The 23,371-nt window shown below is 33.8% G+C and overlaps 1 long non-coding RNA gene across 1 annotated transcript; it reads right to left on the bottom strand.

The window, feature by feature from the left end:
- Window positions 1-889: 889 nt before the first annotated feature.
- LOC136042963 (uncharacterized) lies at window positions 890-14,632 on the bottom strand. The gene is made up of 2 exons (XR_010621516.1): window positions 14,498-14,632; window positions 890-1,598 (listed from the first exon to the last, which is right to left on the bottom strand). It is a non-coding gene; the product is annotated as an uncharacterized LOC136042963 (long non-coding RNA).
- Between the last annotated feature and the right edge of the window lie 8,739 nt (window positions 14,633-23,371).

Genomic DNA, 23,371 nt, shown 5'->3' with positions numbered 1-23,371 from the left:
TTTCTCAGATAAATATAAAGCATCAACAGAACACTCAACAACAGAACACTACTTGACATAGAAGAAAAAATAGAATGAATTTAAATATTCCAATATTTGGTATCTCAGATAAAACTAAAGCATCAACAACCCAATGAAATTTAAACACCCAACAGGGCATATCAAATTTTACATATACCTCGATACCTTCGGGTGAATATAAAAACCATGTTCCACTTATAGACCAAATATACACTCCTATGCATATGCATAAACTAAACTGAAAAAACATCTGTGACTCAAAGCTAGTAAAAAGCAAATGCAAAATTCTAACATAATCTATTAGGACTATCCCTCTTAGAAATAAAAAGAGGAGTTGCTAGCTATCAAAGGATAAACACAATTCTTCGTTATTCCGCTAAATATCGTGGAAATTTATCTCTGTCTCCTCTATATTGTGTTACCGATTTCCACTGTACCTAAATTTAAAAAAATACTTAGACGTCTGTTAATGATGTCCGGTTTCATGCTGTTTTATTCCCCTAACTATTTTGAAGACATGGGTCTCGTTAGAAAGAGAAGTATTAAGAGTCAGAAAAGGTAATTAAAAAAAATTTGACAAATTCTCCAATATCCAGCTAGAGTCTGGAACAACTAGCCTCTTGTGATGTCTTTATTACATTTCCTATCTTCTTCTATTGCTCAAGTACAAAAAACTTTTGAAACAACTAAAATAGGTGAAACAAATGCAGCAAAATGTCGGAGTATCCCGTGTCACCGCCTATCACTTTACATATAGGGTATCAAGAAAGTGAAATTTAGGGGTACCACAGAAGAAGAACCCCTTAAAACTTTTTCAATGGCCAATAAGAAATTCGATATAGGTAAACCTTTTTCTGGCAAGTATAACTCTCTTCATTACCGTATAATTAGATTATAAGAAAAACTTTATAAAAATAAAAATTAATTACCTTCTGAATAGCTGGTAAAGATGAATATCAGCTTTCAACCAGTTTGACAGAATACTTCTTTCTTGAGTAGTTACAACATGCTTTGAATCATTATGTCGAGCATTGACTTTAGCGCTTATGACGTGTATCAAAGGTACATTTAACATATTCTTCAAAACTATTAAGGACTCCTCAAAGTATTCAGCTATCATCACCAGATCGAACTGTTCTTCAATCTCCTTAGAAAATTGTTCAATCATCTTCATATCATCAAAATATTTTTCTTCAAGCCCTAAGCTGTAACTTAATTGATTTCTTCCCCATAGTCCATGCTTTCTACCTCTACCAGGGCATTCAGTGCTATTACACTTTAGAACAAATTCAGCAAATGAAGACACATTATAAAATTGAGCTAATTCAAGGTGGTGAAATAGAGATTCAAAAGCATCTACAGGGTCTCTTAAAGTTGTTATGTGCAGAGCCCTTTCTAACTTTAAGTGTGTATGTGTTAGTTTTTTTAATCTTGTTACCCATGTTTTATTCCATGTTTCCTGAACCAATATTTCAAAATCAATTTGATTACTAGTGATTAGGCCGTTAAACATATCCCAATGCAAAAAGCCAGATTTCGCATCAATGTCAATTATGCGTGAATATAACCAAGCAAGCCTATAAAATAAAATATTTATAATCATTTGAGAGCTTAGTTGCAAATTACTCTTTCATTGCTTATTCTAATCAAGATAGTGTTTACCGCACTTTTTATTCATCACAGAGAGCAGCTGAGGGTAGTAGAGAGTTTTACAATGGTTTATGTCAGGAAATATACCTCCTAATCCTTATTTCCCACTAGGGGTGATTATGGCACTTCCCACTAGAGGTGGTTATAGCTATACTGTATACCATGCTAAAAAACGAGTTTTCAAATTACCGATTATCTACAAGAAAACGTCTCTTCCTGCTCAGAATGGCCTATGTTTTAGTTGCATTTCAAAAGGAATGGATCCTTCAGTGCTTTCTTTTGCGGGTGATGTGTCAGATCCGTTATGTCAATAGCCAGTCTTCAAGAGAATTTCGATAACCTATCTGGCAGATATATACAAATAAGACTACATATAAATGCTGAGAATTCCCATCTCTTCTTTATAGCTTACGCTGTAGTTATATGCCCGATAGTGACTATCTAGGTGATAGTAAAGTGGCACCTAGCAGTACAATAACATATTTAGGTTTCTCAATTGGATCTTAGATTAAGAATACGTAAAAGTTGTTGCTTTGGAGTGCTCAACATAAACTTGGATTTGTTTTTGCTATTTCTGGTTACACTGCAGCCTATTCTTGAACTGAAGGCCCTTTCTCGAATGTATAACAATGTGGATCGCCTGCACATTCTATATTTGACAACATATTGGGACATTTTTATTGAATATGATAAGTGAGTGTTGCAAAAGTTCCATTTCTAGTCCGCAAAGTATCAATAGCTCAAGAATAGGTACTTCGTTAACCATTTTGGTGCGATAGAACCGGTTCTGGCCTGGGATGAACAGTTTTGGACACTGAGTAACCATTCCTCTTCTCACCCGTGGAAGGGCATACTAATTTAGATTTGGTATTATTAGTAATTTGTGTATATCTTTATGACATGTTTGTTTGGTTTTCTACTCTTTTATTTTAATTCACCGTTTTCTTTTTTTTTATGGATGGTTAAAAAGAAATATTCATTCAATCATATTGGATGTATTAGTTCCCAAATCAAAAACTATGAAGTGTTCTTGAAGCTATTCGGTTTTATAGTTTGGTTTTTGGGCACACAAAAAAGATTTTTAATCTTTAGTCTTGTCTTTTGGTGTTAAATTAATGTCTTGTATTCCACCAGCCAAGTCTTAGGTATAGGTACACCTCAACGTGTTATGTAGGAATATAATGGGTTTCTCACGGTACTTTCTCATAGTAAGACTTTATAAGTTCTTAAGCCTCATAAGCTGTTTTTTTTTTCATATTTGCATTGAATTACACACAGAAATTCATCCCATGCAAATACACCTTGAACTTTAGCCCCATTAATCTGAAAGTCATTTATACCAATAATTTTGCAATTATTCCAACAGTTTATTCATGAACCTTCTAAGCATATCCTGGAATATAATCTTAGAAACTTGTCCAGACTACACAGAAGAAAATTTAACTCTAACTCCTGCGAGCATTTTTGAAATAAAATTTACCTGTTTTTAATTTTTTTTTTCTTGCAAGATTTTTTTTTTCATTTGCAAGTTTGTAACGGAGAAATTTATCGGTTGAAAACATAATGAGATCAGATGGTCTCTAGAGGAAGCTTTGTGGGGGTCTCTAGATATCCCTTGAGGATGTAGCTTTATGATACGACTTCAGAGTTGTCTCTAGCTTTTAAAGGAATGTCAACTGTCTGACAGAATTACAGAAGATTTTTCACCTCCTTAAGATGCAAAATATTGTGTTTCTCATCACATTACATTGCTGGATTAGATATAAATAGATGAATGAATATATCCATTTCACACTTTAAAGATAAAAAATCACAAATGGAGCAATGAAAATAGGAAAACAAAATAAAGGGAAAATTCGAAAGATAAATATCAATAAAAGATAAAAACATTATATAAAAAAAACTAATACAGAAAATTGGTATTACAAAAATCAGTACCACTTAATTTACACATTACACTACTGATAAATTATGCTTTGAAAAAATGGCACACAAAAATCATGATTTAGATCGAGGGACATTTTAAATTTAGCTCATTTTTCGATAACAGTAGTAAGGGGATCTGTAGCTCAGTATTTTGAGGATACTCTACAAAAATCAAGTTGGAGAAAAGGGTTATAATTCAAACAAAGGAGTGGCAAAGTTTCAAACGAACAGCAAAATAATTAAAAGATGAAAGTATTTGGAACATTTTGGTTCCACGTCGGGGAGTCTTTCACTAGGGAGAAAAACAAAACTTTAAATAAGGAGTTAGACAGATATTTAAAATAAAAATATCTAGAGACAAAAAAACGACTAAACCCGAGAAGAAAATAAATAAAAGCAAAAAAACTACGAATAAATACAATACACATTACATAGAGTTTTCAAAAACTGCTGTTAGTTCATATTCCGTCGTAAACTTAAGTAAAATGAATAACGGCTGGCCTCTTTCAAGGAAGTGTTCTTAACAACTAAATAAGACCAAAAAGAATGTCTATGGTGCAACAAGAGGTAACTCCCTTTTTAGCAATCAATGGATAAATGGGACATTTATCCATTGACTCAATTGACCATTCAACAACTCCCACCAACTGTACTACTACAACTAAATTATACAACAAACAATTGTTTGTCTTTACTAAAACAGGAAGTAACCGTCTTTTTAACTAACAGTTGATTAATGAGACATTAAAAACAACTTGGAGAAGTTGTTGCAACAGAGCAGCAGAGTTACTGCAACAGAGCAAGTTTAATAAGATTATCGGAGAATAACTAAGATTTAAAAAAGAAATTTATTACTGAGCCGAACAGGAACGATGGAATCATGCTTAAAATGGGGCTTAAATGAAAGCATTTCACTTTTATTCTCATTAAAAAAAAACAAGTAATATAACACGCAATTGGCGGTCGATAAAAATTTTCTTCAACTCGGAAAATTTACATGCAGGGACTCTAAAGGGGTTAGCTTCGTGCATAATACCTTAATAAACAGGAATAAGCACTTCAGGGCCTATTATTCAGATTAGGTGACCCAGGAAATTCTATGTTTATTTCAATTTATGGTACAGATCTCTAGGGATCGAGAATTTTGACCTGGACTGACCATTTCGATGATTACATAAAGAAGATGAGCACGTATCTCGGAGTTTAAAGCTCTCCTTGCATCATGAGCAATCAATGTAAACTTTTTTTCTTTGCATCAAACAACAAGAATGCAATGAGACAGTGTAAAAACTCTCTACTTAGCCCTAGTTTAAAGCTAAACTGACTATCAAGAGTGAAACACCAACTATTAACATCATTTGTTATAAGCAGCTCAATTAATTTACACATTACGAGGCAACAGTAATAGGATGGTATGAAGTACATTGTTCTGGCTCTTTACCTTTTTAAGAGCTGGAGTACTATGTCAATTTAAAGAACAACAGGCTATGATCCAAAATAAGAAAGTCATCTGATAAAGTAATGCAATATGTTCAATAGGCTTAGCACTATCATAAAACAAATTTATGTCACACACCTCATCAACATCATTTGAAAGCATTTCTTTAGCCTCCTTATAGCTTTATTCACCATTAACACTGGCACTAAGAAACGAATCAAACGGTCAAAACGGTCAAGCACAGCACTAAGCTCAAATTCTTGCTATATTTGGATTGAACAGGCATGTGGTGAACGTTCAAATTTAAAACAAAAAATTAAATCTGCTTAACTTAGGAGCAAATCATCACAACAGTATCATGATTTCATATTCTTTATCAGCTTCCACACTGAAGTGGGATTTGGACGGACTAATTCACTATTTTGATCAACTATGCTAGCGCAATGTTAAGATAAACTTGGCAAAATTGTGTTTAGTGAAAAAAACAGACTTTTTCCAAGAATGGGACGATGCCTTTCTCAATAATTCAATGATGATTATCACAACCTTAATGCCCCCCAAGAATCCACTAGCTCAGTGTTTTCTAACCAGCTAGGAACCTAAAATCAAATGCAGACCTATCTTACTGGAATGGCATTTTTTCTGCTCTACAAATTTCACGAATCGGCACACTTGTAGAGATACCCAGTAAAACCGGTTTTTTTTTTTACATAGGCATTGCCAATGTTTCTTTTAGGAACTGATATGTCTATAAACAACTTTAACATAAGGTTCTGAAAATACATTTTCGATTTTTTTTGTTCAGGAGGTTTTTCTTTACAATTTTTTCTTCAAGGTTTCGTTTTCAATTTTTCTTCTTCAAGATTTTTCTAAGAGATTTTTTCTTAAATCAGGGATACATAAATGAGTTTTTTGAAAAGAAAGAGATACAAAAGAGTGTTTTTTTTTTCAAAAAGTTGAAGAGCTTGCAAAGCAGATTATGTTTATCAAAGGTCAGAGGTTAATTTATAAGACTTTTTGTCAAGTCAAAAAAGCAAGGATTTTTTTTCAAGGTAAAAAAACAAACAAAACAATATTTACTCAAAGTCGTTAAAAAAAAAAAATTCTGTATTCTATGTTTCACTGTCTTGGGAAAAATTCTGCTTTAGTTTTTTTTCAACTTGAAAAAATCCTTTCACATTGTTCTGACTAAGACAAGACAAAATAATACTCATTTGACCTTTGGAATAAAATTATGTATGGAAGTTTTAGAATTTTTTGAAAAATGTTGTTCTTGAGTCTCACTTTTGAAGTGAGACTCATTTGACATTATTTGACATTATCTCATCTCAAAGAAAAAAATCCTGAAGAAAAAATGGTAAAGAAAAATTTCAAAAAGGTGTTGTAAAAACCTTGCGCAAACATATTGTACAAAAAACCAGCAATATTGTCTAAAAAATGAAAAAATGAGTACCCAAAAAATATTGAAATTATTACAACCTAATACAAAGAAACACTGTTATCGATCTAATGTCAAATAATATATTACATATTATTACTATTATCGAAGAAGCTTGATTGTTTTGAATCCTTTCCATGCTATAGTTCATCTTTATCTCTCTTGACAGGGGACATATTATCTTCTCTTACGTCATAACCAGTGCAATATTCATTTTTTCAATTTGGGTTACATACAGTTTTTAACACAAGTTCATCATATGCTACAATGTTTCATGTCTATACTCATCCTCTATTTGGTCACTGGTATTAACGGGTTTAATCACTATATTCACAGTTACACAATTATTAGCACTTTCAACCTTTGTAGACGCTTTGCTTTTATCCGCTTAACGAAGGAAGCTGTCAGATTTCATTTTCACTTTTCTTGGTACTTTGAAGTTGAGGTGAGGTATTGTATTCTTTTGAAAGTTTCCATTTAGCCTAACGAGCAATCATAGTTCATTTTCACTTTCCATGGTAGGTTTTAGTTGGTTGTTATTATTTGTATGCTTGCAAGTTTGTACTTAACCAAGGAAGCAGTCAGATTGCTCTTTCACTGACCTTGGTATTTTTAGGAAGGATTGATCTACGTGAGTTCTTGTTTAAGTTTTCACTTAAAGTGAAGAAGCAATCATCATTTTTTCAATGTCTTTGATACTTTGATCCTGAGTTGGGGTTTATGTATGCTTAACCTAACTCTTCGAAAAGATGTAGTAAATAACACAGAATTTCATTATTTTTGAACCACCCAAAAGATAATTTTGTTTTGTGTAAATATGTTGGTTTAATTTTAATACTTACTGTTTCTACTGCTGATGATTGGAGTATATTCGTTCAAAATATTTGGACTTTTTTACCCGTTTTTCTTTCTAAATAAATGGATCTATCTCCATTTGAACGTTTATTTGTTCGTCATAGAAAGGCAGTGTGGTCAGAGAGAATAACACCTAATTTAAGATGTTACGTTGAAAATCCGTCCTACATATGGGAAAATAGGACCGACCAAGGATACAACTATAGATTCAAATTTTCGTTTGCAACTTAGAAGGCACAGGAGACTCTGTAACTTGCAATCGAAATGCATTTTACATTTATGCAAGATTAAAGAAGAAAATCTACATCAAGACTTTGAATGAACTTTTTCATCGAACTCTCTCCGAGAAAAAAAAATGTAGTGAATAACCCGGAAGTGATTTAATTTTTGAATAACCTAAAAAATTAATTTTTGTCTTGTTTAAGAATATTACTTTAGCATTTCTACTCAAGACGATCTCTGTATGTTAGATCAAATTATGAGGCTTTTGTACCCGTTGTCGCTATCTAAATAAATGGATTTATCCACATTTGAGCGTTTATTTGAATACTTTTAATTTTATCCTTTGCAAATTCACAAAGTGGTGGTACTATTTAATGCAACTGACACATCAGTTACCCCAAAACGAGTCAAAGAAAATTTAGGGCAGGGTATCCTGGTTTTCTACATTTCTTTCAAAAATTAGAAGGCTACCGTCCCAAAAACTACAATACTTCTTACATTTTCAAGACGGTGGTTACTTTTGTGACCTTACTAGTTTCTCAATCACATGATAGTAGCAGTAATAAAATAGTTCTTGTCAATAGTACATAATCACCGTGGTTCTAGCAAGGCAAACTCTTCGTTTGAAAATGACTTAATTTACTAAAGATTTGAACTGGCACATATATATGATTGGAAAAATTTATTCTTTAGTGCTTTAAAGAACAGATTTTTGTTTGGGAGAAGGTGTCCTTGAAAAACATTTCTGGACATCACATTATCCTCGGAGTAACCTTCCCATAATAGATGGCCAGGAGAAAAAATAAATAAATAATAAGCTGGAGACAAATTTTGAGGATAATGGCTACCTCTGTGTTCATCCAAATTCCTTAGTCATAGAATTACATCACTCACAAGACGATTTTATGTAAATGACGCAACGTATTTGTTGTTATAGCTATAAAAACTCTTCTTTTAATAATGAATTGAATCCTTGAGGACTTGAAAGGGCGTTTTTAAACTTGATTTGTGAAAAATTATTCTTTAGAGCTTCTTATGGCACCTTTTTAGTTTCACCTTTTTAGTTTCTCTTTTTAGTTCTTTAGTTTCTAAATTTTTGGATATTAAATTCTCCCTGGAACTGCCCTCCAATTGTAGTTGGTAGGGTGGAATAAATATTAAGTTGGAGTATTAAGGCTAACCCTATTCAATCAGCTCTGCATCTTTCCCCATGATGAATAATATTTATATTTTTTTTATAAATAAATACGATATTTGACTTCTTAAATAGGAAGTTTTATTGTGTTCATAAATTTCAAGGAAATTTTGACAATTCTTAATTAATTCTACCAAAAAATAAGGATTTCTGACAAATTTGTCTAAAAACTTTTTTCTCTTAAAAAGAATAAATCATAACATTCATTTTAAGAATTTCCTTTTTATAATAATAATAAGCAAAATAACTTGGAAAAAATTGCTTTGGAAGCGCACATCAACGCATATTAAACTACCCATCGAAACTTAATAAAAATGTTTTCAGTTTTCTTGTTGTTTTATTTTCTCTTTTATTGTTGATATTATGACACAAAATACAAGTTATTACTAAACAAGCGCAAATAACGATGTAGTCCCAGGAGATACTAAGAGTTAGCCCAGCTTCTATTTGTTGAAAATTCTGTATGTTTACAATTTAACTCGATTGTCTATTATGATTTTGTTTCTTTTAAATTCCATTTTTTTATATGTCTTTTTACAGTTGAATTTTAATTTCACTTTATTTTTCTCATATTTAGTTGGAAATAGTTATTCATTTCTAATTGGAAATCTTGCTTTGTGGAAAAATTTTGGAATTGTTATGAAAAAACTGTTGAAAACTGTTTAAATTTATTTTTGTTTTTCTCAAGTTTAACAAGGCTCTCTAATTTCTTGTAATGGAATTTTTGGGGGATAGTTTTTTTTTTTAATTTAATCAGCTTAAGGAGCTAAGGTACCTTGATTCAAAAGTAGGCATTAAGGGAAATGGTGGCATGAATTAATAATGAGGCGCATTGTATTTTTTTTGCCAAAATGTGTTTTTATTCTTAGTCTAGAGGTCACCTCTATATTAGAATAACTAAACGAAAAAATAATTGACGATTAAACGGGTTTAATTTTATAAAGCAGTAAACAAAATAAAATATAAACTACACTTTAGCTAACAAAAATAAAAATACTCCAAATATTTCGGCCCCACGTCCGGTAAACTTTCTCAGCAGAAAAAAAAGAGAAAATTACCCACCAATTTTTTTTGTGTTGGTTTAGTTGTCGTGGCAATTTTAAAATGTCTTAAGAAAAGTCTTAAATTGTTGGTGTGTAATTTTCTCTTTTTTTTTCGCTGAGAAAGGCTAAACCAATAACAATCTAAGGTAAAACCAATAACAATCTATAACAGCCATAAGACAGGGAAAATCAAGAATGATTATACTTTTTTGCGATATTAGATCTGTGAAAGAAGAACTTGCGCTATCTCTCATTCTCCCTGAGATTGATAAGCTTAGTATTGATATATTATGTCTATTATAATTTTTGTTTTCTTTAAATTCTGTTTTATTCTGGGTCTTTTTAAGCTTGAATTTTCATTTTACATTATTTTTTCTCGTATTTGGTAGGATATAGTTATTTATTTTTTATTGAAAATCTTTCTTTGTGGTTAAATTTCGGAACTGTTATGAAAACAGTATTGGAAACTGTTTCGATAAATTTCTGTTGGTCTTAAATTGAATATGACTTTAACCTTATTTAAGTGATTTTGAGAGGGTAGTGGTTTTTTCAATTTAACCGGATCAACCACCTAGGGTACCTTAATTCAAAAGTAGGTATTACAGGAAATTGTTGCACGAATTAGTAATAAGGAGTATGGAAATTTTCATCCCAAAATATGTTTTATTATTGTAGATTGTCACATCTAAAGTAGAATAACAAATCTAAACTAATTTTGCTACAAGTCAAATGTTTATTTGATTTTCATATTGGAGTTTTACGTTACCATTCTATCTAAAGGATCATGATTTAATGCTAAAATCCACATATTTTTGAGGAAAAACTTAGTTAAATAAAATCTTTTTATTTCGCCTCATAAAACCACCATAGAAAAAGAAAAAAATTAATAATCAAAAATAGAATTAATAATTATTTAATCTGGGTTGCTATTTTTTTAATCTTACGTCTAATTTTTAAGTATTGGTAGAGCTGTAAATTACAACGCAAGAAGTGAATCTGCTTTATTTTCATAAATTATAATCTGATCCCACATAACCAAAAAGTCTAAATCTATCTACCACAAAAGGATCGGTGTCATACTGGGTGATGCTACTTTTTACGATTTGACGAAAACTATGTTTTTTGCTAGCATCATAAAAAGTATATAATCCGATTGCATTTCCTATGACCCTGTTGTCTCTTGGTCTATACTAAAAATTAAAAATCTGAAAAATTATAGTCTGTGTTCACGGATTACTATGAGCTTCAGTTTGAATAGCCAGTTACTTCCTATACATTCATTCTTTAAAAAAAACATTAAAAGAGGAAGTTTAAAAATATCCTTATATGGCTCTCAAGAAATAATGATTATTTTTTACATCAATACTAAAGCAGTCTTTGGGACAGAAATTGTACTCTCTTACAATAAAAGGAGTTTTATACAAAATGATAATCTTAGAACGGAAATACATTTTTGATTTTTGTGAGAGGAATCAAGAGAATAAAGACTGTGTAAATAGAATCAAGATAGGTTCCAAAGGCAAATAAATATTTCAAATAAAGAATGAGGTTGCACTAAAAGCCAACTCAAAAACATTTTAAAACCCTTCCGATTGAAATGTTTTCCCAGAAGACTGGGGATCTTATGGTCAAATCTATTCCCAAGAAATGACGACAAATATTAGAAAATGAAAAGTTAAACATGCAGCTACGACGTATCCCCAAGCGTTATGAGCCCCATTAACGATTTTATCAAAACTAAAAATTCAAAAACTCAACAGCGTTGCCGTTAGAATACACAATTTCGAGTATAGTGATGAAGCCATATCTAAGGTAAAACCAATAACAGTCATAAGGCAAGAAAAATCAAGAATAATTATTTTTTTGTTTGGATATTGGATATGTGAAAGATGAAGCTACGGAATCTCTCATTCTCCGTGAGATTGATAAGTTTAGGATTGATATATTCTGTGTTTGAATCTTATGTTTTGGCTCTGCAATTATTAAAGTGCCCAAAAAAATAAAACAGTTCCACTTTGCTGCTCTGGAGTAGAAGATAGTTTTGGAAACCCTGATGTTGGTTTTATTATTAACTAAGGAACGAGAAGGATATATTTTGAGTGGGGTTTTTTTCTTTCTTAAATTTGCGTGAATTAGGCTTAAAAACAGCCATTTACATGTTCTTATGCACTCCAAATATTCCTATACTTCTTATGCCACAGGTGACACTGTGGATCAATTTTATACAGATTTTCAAAGAGTTTCACCTTCAGATGTTGTATTTAATTACTTGAATGCTGCTGGGGACATCAACGTGAGTTTGAGTCCATCTTATCAGACGACCAATCAGGTAATTGGAAAGTTTGGACTAGGACACAGATAGAAAGTTGACAGAGACTACCAAATTAAGCCTTGTTGAACCCGTTTCAAGTCATCAGTATCATATTTTAGCAGAAACCAGACCTTCTAGGTCTGGATTGTTCTAGGTATTGTTCTAGTACTCGGCTGACTGACCGTATTTCAAACAGTAGGTTGTACGAAAAATGTGGTTCAATCCCACTTTCTAAGGCTATAATGAAAAAAAGGTTGAGATGGGTAGGCCACGTTATACGGATGAAGGATGATAGATTACCGAAGATTGTCCTTTTTTGCCAACCGTCTGGGGCTACACGGAAAGCAGTTCGTCCTTGTCTGGGTTGGGAGGATGTCATAAATAAGGATTTAAAGCAAATGGAAACTTCCTGGAGGGGTGTAAAGAGAGAGGCTTTAAATGGATTAGGTTGGAGGAGGAGCATGCGTAGCTACGTTGGCCTCAGGTGGCTTGGTACTAAAGTGAGTTATTAGTAGTAGTAGTAGTAGTAAACTGACTTTTTTATCCTTAAACAACGCTGAAAAAGATCATTAATGGAATATAGTTCATTTAAAGTTGAGGATAATAGCTCAAAATCTTTGTCTGATCACAATCTGAAATAATAAAACAAAACTCCAGACCTAAGACGGTTAGCTGCAAGATAACAAATTTCGACACTCTCAAACATAGAGCTAGCGAATCATTTCGATGACCTGAAAGAAGAAGGAGAAATACGATTCCAATTAAAACAGGGATAATATTTAAGCAGTGATAGCCTCCAAAAGAATCCTTGGTGGAAAAAAGTGAAACTGCAGCATAGGTTTACTATCAACTCATATCAGTTGTTGAAAAAAGAAGGAAAACGTTCGGCGTGTCTAGAAATGTCACGAAAAGGTTTTGCAGACACGTCAAGTGCTCTTCTCCTCGTGAATGTTAAAAATTTTGAGATGACACGGCTTTGTCATAAGAAAAAGTAGCAAGTTTTTTTTTGAACAAGATAACTCTACCAGATTATCAAGGAGTAAAAAGGTAAAAATGCTTTAGTGTTTGAATTTGTAAAAGAAAGATTTTAAGAGCCTTTTACGGTCACTTAATTTACAAGAGAGTAGATAACACTCAAACCTTATTTACCCCTACCCCGTAATTAACTAAGGGCTCCTCCTCCCCTCCCCCCAAAATATAGGAGAAGTACCTTTGTAATGTTTAATTTGCTGTTCAAGTAAAGAGATGAATTACACAAATCATTCAAAGCCCTGTATAACTACAAATCCAAAGGACCAGATGGTTCTCCCGGCTGCAATTATATAAACAGTGCCCTGTATTTGCAGCAAAACAGCTCAAAAATTTCGTTTTTTATAGCGATGATAAACGAAAATTACTTGGAAAAAATTGCTTTGGAATTGAATATCAACGCACATAAAAAAACACCTAATAAAATTTCTTCAGTTTTCAAGATTTTTTTTGTTGATTTTTCCTTTTACTGTTGATATTATGCACAGTTCAAAATGTAAGTCATTTGCTAAACAAGTGCAAATAACATTTTAGTCATTAGAAAAATTTAGAGTTAGCCCTAGTCGAAGTTTTGAAGTTTCTGTTTGTTTTCAATTTAACTCGATTGTCTATTTAATTTTTGTTTGTTTTAAATTGCATTTTACCCTGAATTAAGCTGGTCTTTTCACGCCTAAATTTTAATTTGACTTTAATTTTACTCGTATTTAGTAGAATAGAGTTACTTATTTTTCTATTGAAAATCTTCCTTTGTGGAGAAGTTTCGGTATTGTTATGAAAAGATTGTTGGAACTGTTTATATTTTTTATTTTGGTATTAAATTTAAAATGGTTCTGACCTTTTTTTACGGAAGTATTTGGGGATAGGTTCGTTTTTTAATTTAATCGACTAAAGCAGCTATATTACCTTAGTTCAAAAGTAGGTATTATAGGAAACCTTTGTACGAATTAGCAATCAAAAGTATTGTAGTTTTAAACAAAAATATATTTTATTCTTGTAGATCGTCACACCTAAATTAAAATAACGAATTTAAACTAATTTTGTTACAAGTCAAATGTTTATTTGATTTTCATATCCAACTTTTACGTTTCCATTTTATGTAAAAAACCATAATTAAACGCAAAAATAAATGTATTTTGTTGAAAAAAATTAATTAAATAAAATCTTTCTTTTCGCCTCACAAAATCACTATAGAAAAAGAAAAAGTAATAATTAAAAATTTAAATAATGTTGAGTCAATCAGGGTTGCAATTTTGTTTATCGTACGTTTAAACTTTAAGTGTTGGCAGAGATCTAAATTATAATAAATGAACCGAATCTGCTTTATTTTCATAAATTATAATCTTATCTCACAAAAAAAGGCTTTATTTACCTCAAAAGGATAAGTGTCATGCTGGTTGATGCTACTTTGTACGATTTAATGAAAATTATGTTCTTTTCTATCATCATAAAAAGTATATAATCTGGCTGTATCCTTTATGACACGGTTGCGTCTTGTCTTATACTCAAAATTATAAATCTGAGCATTTTAATCTATTCTCACAGATTACTATGAGCTTCCATTTGAATAACCAGTTTTCTTCTATATAATCATTCTTTAAAAAAATACTAAAAGAGGAATAGTAAAAAATATTCTTATACGACTCTAAGAAAAGATTGTTCTTACATCAATATTAAAGGAGTCTTTGGAACTGAACTTGTACTTTCTTACAAACAAAGGGGTTTTATACAAAGTGATACCTTTAGCAAATGGGTTATTCTTATATGGTATACAAGACAAATAAATTGAAATGATTTGTGCTATATACGAGAATAATACTGTTGCGGTTAAGGTTGGAAATGAGCTAAGCAACTTGTTTTGCATTAAATCAGGAGTTAAGCAGGGTTATGTTCTATCCTCCTTTGTTTGGATCATTTTGATGGACTTCGTCTTAAGGATCACAGAAAAAGGCAATGGGGGACACCAGACTCAAATGGAGAGGAAAACTTCTTCTCAACCTAGATTATGCTGATGATTTAAGGATATTAGATGAAAGTGTGAGCAAAATGAATGAATTTTTAGAGGTTTTGCGAGTTCAGGGTTATAGAGTAGGTTTGAAAATAAATGTTAAGAAAACTAAGTCATTAAGGCTAGGAATAAAAGAATATCAAAATGTGACATTGGATAACGAAACTATTGATTAATTGGGCAGATTCACTTACCTTGGTAGTTTTATTAGTAAAGACAGTGGGAGCAGTGATGGTGTACAAAATAGAATAGCCAAGGGTCAGGGTGTTTTTTCACAGCAAAATAAAGTTCAGAAGAATGAGAAGATAAGTCTGCAAACCAAGATTAAAATATTGGAAACAACAGTGATGACAATGGCCAAATATGGCTCTGAAGCATGAGTGCTCCCAAAAGCTAACGAAAATTTATTAGATTTTTTTCAGAGAAATTGCCAACGGATTGTTCTGGGTGCCCAGCTGAATGGCCATATTTCAAATAGTAGGCTGTGAAAAAACGGGTTCAATTCCGCTTTCTAGGACTATAATAAAAGAAAGGTTGAGATGGCTAGGCCACTTGCCACTTGATGGCTATTGCCGAAGATTGTCCTTTTTGACCAACCGTCTAGAATCAAGGAAAACCAGGTTTGCCTCGTTTTGGGTGGGAGGATGTCATAAAAAAAGATTTAAAGAAAATGGGAACTTCCTGGGAGATTTTAAAGAGGGAAGCTTTAAATAGATTAGGTCGGAGGAATAGCATACATAGATTTGTTGGCCTCAGGCAGCTTGGTGCCGCAGTGAGTTATTAGCAGTTGTAGTAGTAATTTTTCCACAAGACCAGGGATCTTATTGTCAATTCTATCCCCAAGAAATAACAATGAATATTAACCCATGAAAAGATAAACATGCAGATGCAACCTCCAAGCCATATGGACCCCATTAATATGATTATCAAAAAGTAATCAGTTTAACCATTCAATAAAGTTGCCTTTAGATTACACAATGCCAAGTGTAGTGATGAATTCAAGGCAAAACTAATAACAGTCATAAGGCAAGAAAAATCAAAAATTATTATTTGTTGTTGTTGAGATATTGGACATTTGAAAGAAGAAGTGAAACATGCTCTAATTCTTCATGAGATTGAGAAGTGTAGGATTGATATATTATGTGTATGAATCTTTGGTTTTGGACTTTGCAGCAATTCAGGTGCCCAAAACAATACAACAGTTCCACTTATCTGCCCCGGAGTACACTATAACTTTGGACACCCTGGTTTTGTTTTTATTATGAAACTAGGAACCAGAAGGATGCATTTTGAGTGGGAGCATGTCTTTCCCACATATCCCAGTAATAGACTTAAGGATAGTCCTGTACAGTTTTTTTGCTCTCCACATATGCCTCATCTTCTGTATGTAGCCCCCTGATTGTAGTTGGGGACATCAACGCGAGATCGATTCCATCTCCTCAGACCCCACGCAATTAGACAAACAGTGTCCCGAGCTTACAGTAGAATAGATCCATTGTATAACTGAAGAAATATAGAGGAGCTACACTTTCCCAAAAGATTTTAAGACATCTTTTAATCTCCTACTGTACGAGTGAGCTGAAAAAACTGAGTGCAAAATTACCAGGATATAAATATAATTGATGTTGCTTTAAAATATTTTTGATTATTCTCTTTAACTGCTTCTAGAGCGCAAAATGGAAAGGAACAAATAAAATAGGACCACCTTTTGTCTGGACGGAGGCTGCACTGACAATAATTTTGCTCTGTGCTTATTTTTGTCTTATTATCCAGTCGTTTGAAACAAATAACTACTTCTAACTCTGATATTTTTGGCCTTTTTACAACCTTTGATTTCATCCACTCACCAGGGCCTAGACAATAGTGGAGAAAATATAATGCCCCTGAGATTTGTTGAATGGCTTAAAATATAATAGAGGGGTAAGTAAGCCGATCTTGAGTTTGTGGAGGAGATAATGAAGTATCCCTGGCTAACTTTAGAGTAAATTAGGAATACGTCTTTTCTTCAACTCTTTTTGCCTATTGTATTGATTGGTTTCTTACGAATGCCCTATCTTCTTATCCAAGAGTTCAGATAGACAAATTTTTCTTGTCGAAGACACACACAGAACTCTGCCTCATTATCAAGCAGTTTGAAAGGTATGATTTTTCCCTTACTTTGATATTTTGGACGTCATTGCATCTTTTAGCATTATTTCTGGTCAGAAACTATTAGAAATTTTAGAAAATGATTGAATGACCCTAATATTTGTTGAAATGATGGCTAAGCTTGAAATAAAACGAGGTTGCTTTTTCTCTTCCAGGAATTTATATTGGAGGAACCCTTTCTTCTGAAAAATATGACAACTATGATGATGTCAAAATTATAGCGAACCCAATAAAAGCCCAAAATATGCTCGATGATGTGACAATTTCAGCGTATTATATTGTCTTGAAAGTCTGTATAGGGAAGACAAGACTTAAGACAATAAATCACGCTTAAACCCTTCTCGAACTATAAATCAAGTACAGTTGGATCAGTTTGACAGCTTTAGACACCGTGGCTCCCAGATTTATATTGATGGATCTTTAAACGTTGATATCTAAAAGTAATTGAGAAAATCACAAATGGTCTTTGTTTCTCCCAGTAAATCTTTTTGAAGCTGAATTGAAATTAGCCAGCGGAATAAATTCATGTCTGATTGGTCTCGTTTCAATTACTCCTTAATTGAAACGAGGGTTGCCCCGAACCAAATGCAGGTTAGTGGAGCAACTGCATGCAAATATGTAGAGGCTGTTAGAAATTACCTTTATGTGTACTATCTTCTAGATATACCTGTGTGATTGTATAAAATTTTTTTGATGAATTGGCGGCATCAAGAGATGCTATGAACTTGATATCAAAGAACGTTGATTGAAACTAGTTGGCCCTTTCTAAGAAAATCCATAAAAGTACTATTCTCACCAAATAGTTCTACCTAAGCCCTTAAGTACAAGAAATAGATGCCAAGGAGGGTAGCAAAGCAACTGTTGGAACCTGTTGAAATGATACGTTGAATCTATTAGGAGGGGGGGCGAAACGCTTAGACAAGTAAGCACAGACCAATGGCACCCACATTCAGAAGGGCTGTAAGCAAATCGTAACACATTGTACAAACCAGTCTAAAAGATCTGTAATCCCTGGTTTGTTGGAAATGCTTTGAATAACAAAACAAGCATAAATTAAAAGTTAGTTTGCTGTTAATTGAAATATTAGTAAAGTACTTATGAGTAATGACCAGTTCAATTACTAAGCCCATACCTCCAAAACAATTCAAAAGTAACAATTTATATAACACTAGCTGGGTCTCACCAGCTTTTCCAACGGTCCTCAGCATGGCACGTGGCAGGCTTCCATATATTGATTCCCATTGTCCGCTAGTATTCTAAGCGCAGACAGTGCTGGATCCCGGTGGCTTAGCCGTGAGATCCAAGCTTGACACGCGGCAGGCTTCTATAAATGGATTCTCATTGTCCCTTGTGTTCTAACCACAGAAAATGCTGGGTCCCGGCTGCTTTGCCACCGGTCCACGCGGGCCCCAGCATAGCACCAGACCTCAGCATGGCACGCAGCAGGCTTCTATATATGGATTCTCATTGTCCCTTGTGTTCTAACCCCAGACAGTGCTGGGTCCCGGTAGCTTTGCCAGTGGTCCCCATCATGGCACGCGGCAGGCTTCTATATATGGATTCTCATTGTCCCTCGTGCTCTAATCACAGACGGTGCTGAGTCCTGGCGACCTTGCCACCAGTCCCCGCGAGCCCCAGCATGGCACGCAGCCGGCTTCTATATATGGATTCTCATTGTACCTTGTATTTCGGGTCTTGACAACGCTATGTAATTTTTGGATCGAATTTATAACGTAAATTGGTTTAGTTTTCTGTTTTATGGTTTTCAAATTGCTTTAATCCATTCTTAAAATCTATGGAAATATTTGTACAATCACCAGTTTTTTACATTTTAAGCAATAAAATCGAATTGAATAAAATGTATGATGTATATGTCCTCTGACGTTTGGAAAGTCGTCAATCTCTGATATGCTATCACTAAATGAATATTTTGTAATTGAGCCGTCAGGTCTTTTCACAAACTAGTTTGTCTGAATCCCCTTTGATATCCTTGCCTCATTTCTAAGAATCTTCCGCAATTTATCCCGTTTAACTAAAATCAGCTCTTGTATCTTACGAATTTCGGCTGGCACATCATCGCTAATAAACACGTTCTTTTCGTCTTTCTATTTAATATCACCTTTAAGAATTTACAATTTCTGTCATATTGCAAGATCGTAAAATTTACTCCAGGCAATTCTAATCCATAGCAAACAACTTCTGTGAATAAAATTTAGCGTTATCAATATCCCCTTACAAACTGCATTCCATATGATGACACTATATTTAACTTGGCGACTTCCAATTTCACAATCCGACACATTGAATCTTCATTTTTTCTTCTTAACTTATTAATTCATCGGAACAAGTTTTCAATTGAAAATTGAGGTAGGACCTATCATTTTCAATTTTTACAATTTTCAATTCACTATTTTTAAAATAAAATATTACAAATTTTATTCGGGGAATGAAAAGGGTTGGGTCAAGAGGGGTAAGCGGTCAACTTCCGTAAGTTTGGAAAAATATTATCGACACTAGTATGGGTTTTGGAGGTAGTGGAGGGAATGGGATCAGGCCAGGGATTAGGTCCCATAAGTTTATTTAATTTTGTTGGAGTGGGGTTGAGCCATTGGGGGTCAGGAGTCATCTCTAATCATATTAAGAATGAAACATCGTTAGTATTTTTAGGTGATGGTGGTTTGGGCCAAGGAGGCCCAGGGATCAGCTTCCATTAGCGTTGGAAAAAGAAATCATTGATTAACTGTATTTTGGGGCTTGGTCACATAAGTTTTGGAATTAAATATCGTTAGAACTTTGTTTATGGGGAATGTCAAGCCGTGGACATTCAAGGGTCAGCTCCTTTAAAATTGCAAATAATATATAACTAATAATCCCTTTAGGGGGGTGGAGGTATGGGGTTGGCCAATAGAGGGCAAGAGGCTAGCTTCCATAAGTTTTGCAATAGTATATCATTTCAATTTAAATTCTCAAAGGTGTTTTCTATAGGGTGTCGGGTTGTGAGATGTTTCAAACAGGCTAAATTGGCTACTTGGGTCTACTTTTGCAGTATTAGCAGAGTTTCTAATAAGTTTTCTTATTCATTTAAATTCTCAAAGGTGTTTTCTATAGGGGGTTGGCTTGTGAGATGTTTCAAACAGGCTAAATTGGCTGCTTAGGTTTACTTTTGCAGTACTAGCAGAGTTTCTAATAAGTTTTCTTCTTCATTTAAATTCTTAAAGGTGTTTTCTATAGGGTGTTGGCTTGTGAGATGTTTCAAACAGGCTAAATTGGCTACTTAGGCCTGCTTTTTGCAATATTAGCAGAGTTTCTAATAAGTTTTCTTCTTAATTTAAATTCTCAAAGGTGTTTTCTATAGGGTGTTGGCTTGTGATATGTTTCAAATAGGCTAAATTGGCTACTTAGGTCTACTTTTGCAGTATAGCAGAGTCTCTAATAAGTTTTCTTCTTCATTTAAATTCTCAAAGGTGTTTTCTATAGGGTGTTGGCTTGTAAGATGTTTTAAACAGGATAAATTGGCTACTTAGGTCTACTTTTGCAGTATTAGCAGAGTTTCTAATAAGTTTTCTTCTTCACTTAAATTCTCAAAGGTGTCCTCTATAGTGTGCTGGCTTGTGAGATGTTTCAAACAGGCTAAATTGGCTACTTAGGCCACTTTTGCAGTACCAGCAGAGTTTCTAATAAGTTATCTTATTCATTTAAATTCTCAAAGGTGTTTTCTATAGGGCGTTGGCTTGTGAAATGTTTCAAACAGGCTAAATTGGCTACTTAGGTCTACTTTTGCAGTACTAGCAGGGTTTCAAACAGGTTAAATTGGCTACTTAGGTCTACTTTTGCAGTACTAGCAGGGTTTCTAATAAGTTTCCTTCTTAATTTAAATTCTCAACGGTGTTTACTATAAAGAGTGGCTTTTGAGGTGTTGCAATCAGGCCAAATAGGCTATTTATTAGTTAACATGCTGAGTTTTGGTAGAGGAGAATAGAGCTTTTTTGTGTTTTCTTCAATTTAGGGTATACATTAAAAGAAAAGTTGTACTTAATTACAATTATTAATTAGTTGCAATAGTTAGTTAATAATTCGTTTGCATGCTAGGTTTTAGCATAGGACAACAGAGCTTGTATATGTTATTTTTGTCCTTTACGTTATAGTATAAATTAAAGTAAAGTTGAAATTTACTACAACTATTTATTAGTTGCATTAGTTAGTTAATTATTAGATAATCATAATAGGTTTTGGTAGAGGACAACAGATAGAGGAATGCCCTACAGATTGGTAGAGTTGCTCCATAGGAGGCTTAGACCAAGAAGGATATTGTCCCTGTGGGGTTCATAAAAGAAACTGGGAAGCCCTCCTCTGGGGGTCATAGTTACAGGTGGAGGAGGAAGAAGGCCCCTCAAATGTAAACTCAACAGGGCCCACTGCCGTGTTCAAACGTCAGATAAGAAACAAACCTTCTCCCAGTAATGGGTTAAATTGCATGGTGAAGCAGAACACCATTGTGGGAGGGTCCTCTATAGGAGGACAACTGCGGCAAAGGCGTAAGATCCAGAATTATGGACAACGGCCTCTGTAACGGGCTGCCTCGACCCATTTTGGGTACCTGCAAGACTGGGAAACTTGCGGTCAATTTTTCGCATTTGAGGAGTGGTGACCCTCGAGGAAATTATAGCCTAGTAAACAACACAGCACTCGTACGGGATTCTGATTATTGGATATTTTTCTGGGCTTGGTTTGTTTTGATAGGCGTTTTCAGGCTGAAAAACCTCTTCCTAGCTAATTTTTCTACTATGGGCTGCCTCCCCATAGTAGCATAATATTTGTAGGCATGAATATATAATGAGTCGGAGTTAATAGGCTTGGGACTGTCTGTGCAGGATTTCGACTATTGTTGATAGAAGAGCATCGCCAAGTGCTGAAAGCCATGTTGTGACCAAGATGGGCCCAGGATTGCACAAAGCCTCCAACTTACTGGAGGTCCCAGGGACTTCTTGCTGTCCGGCTCCAAGCCGGCTTAAGCACTTCGGTATAGACTTGAGAAGATATGTTGGTCCCCTTCCTGCACTGGTATCCGGGATCAATGCTTTTCTTGAGTCCAAAATAATTTCAAGGATTTAAAGAACATAAAAATTGGAACTTGGAATGTTACGACGTTAAAAAATGACTATCGCATCGACATTTTGACTGACGAATTCAGACGGTTTGAACTGGATATATTAGGAGTTTCAGAAACTCATATCCCAGGAGTAGGAAGCATGAAATTAGGTTATATAGAATTTGTTTACTCAGGCAGGAAGGATGGGGTACATAAACAGGGAGTAGGGCTCATGATGAATAAGGAAGCTGCTAAGTCTTGTTTAGGCTGGGAAGGTATTACTAATAGAATACTAATTGCTCATTTTATGACTAAAAAGTTTAGGGTATCATTTATAGTAGTATATGCGCCCATTGAACCAACTGAGGGAGATACTAGTTACTCAGATGAATTTTACTTACAGCTACAGAAGCAAATAGACAGGGTACCAAGTAAAAATATGGTGTTTTTGCTAGGAGATTTTAATGCCCAGGTTGGTAGAAATAGGGATAGATGGTATCCTAGCCTAGGTAAATTTGGTGTAGGAAAAGAAAACAGTAATGGCTATAGGCTTTTGCAATTTTTTAGGTATAACAACCTAGTTATAACCAATACGGTGTTTGGTCACAAAATGGCCCATAAGTTGACATGTTATTCACGTGAGGATAAGACAGCAAACCTTATTGATTATGTTTTTGTAAACAGAAGACTAGCAGGATCAATACAAGGTACTAGGGTGTATAGGAGTGCAATTATTGATGTAAAAAGTAAAGATCACCATCTAGTAGTGACTAAGGTTAATTTAAAGGTGAAATATCGGGAGGGTAACTCCCTCCCGGAAAGTTATGATGTTGGAAGACTTCAGGATGAAAATTTGAGAAAAATTTGAGGAACAGTTGAGCACTAAACTTGAGAGTTTAAAATTTGACAATGTGGAAGATGGATGGAATAATTTCAGAAAAACAATTTGTGAAGTTGCTGATGGTGTCCTTGGGAAGAGTACTAAGACTGCAACTAGGAAT

The sequence above is a fragment of the Artemia franciscana genome, unplaced genomic scaffold (assembly GCF_032884065.1).
Source record: "Artemia franciscana unplaced genomic scaffold, ASM3288406v1 Scaffold_2557, whole genome shotgun sequence".
Taxonomy (NCBI): Eukaryota; Metazoa; Arthropoda; class Branchiopoda; order Anostraca; family Artemiidae; genus Artemia; species Artemia franciscana.
Note: the sequence above shows the minus strand (reverse complement) of the source record. Positions and strands in the feature narration are given on the sequence as shown.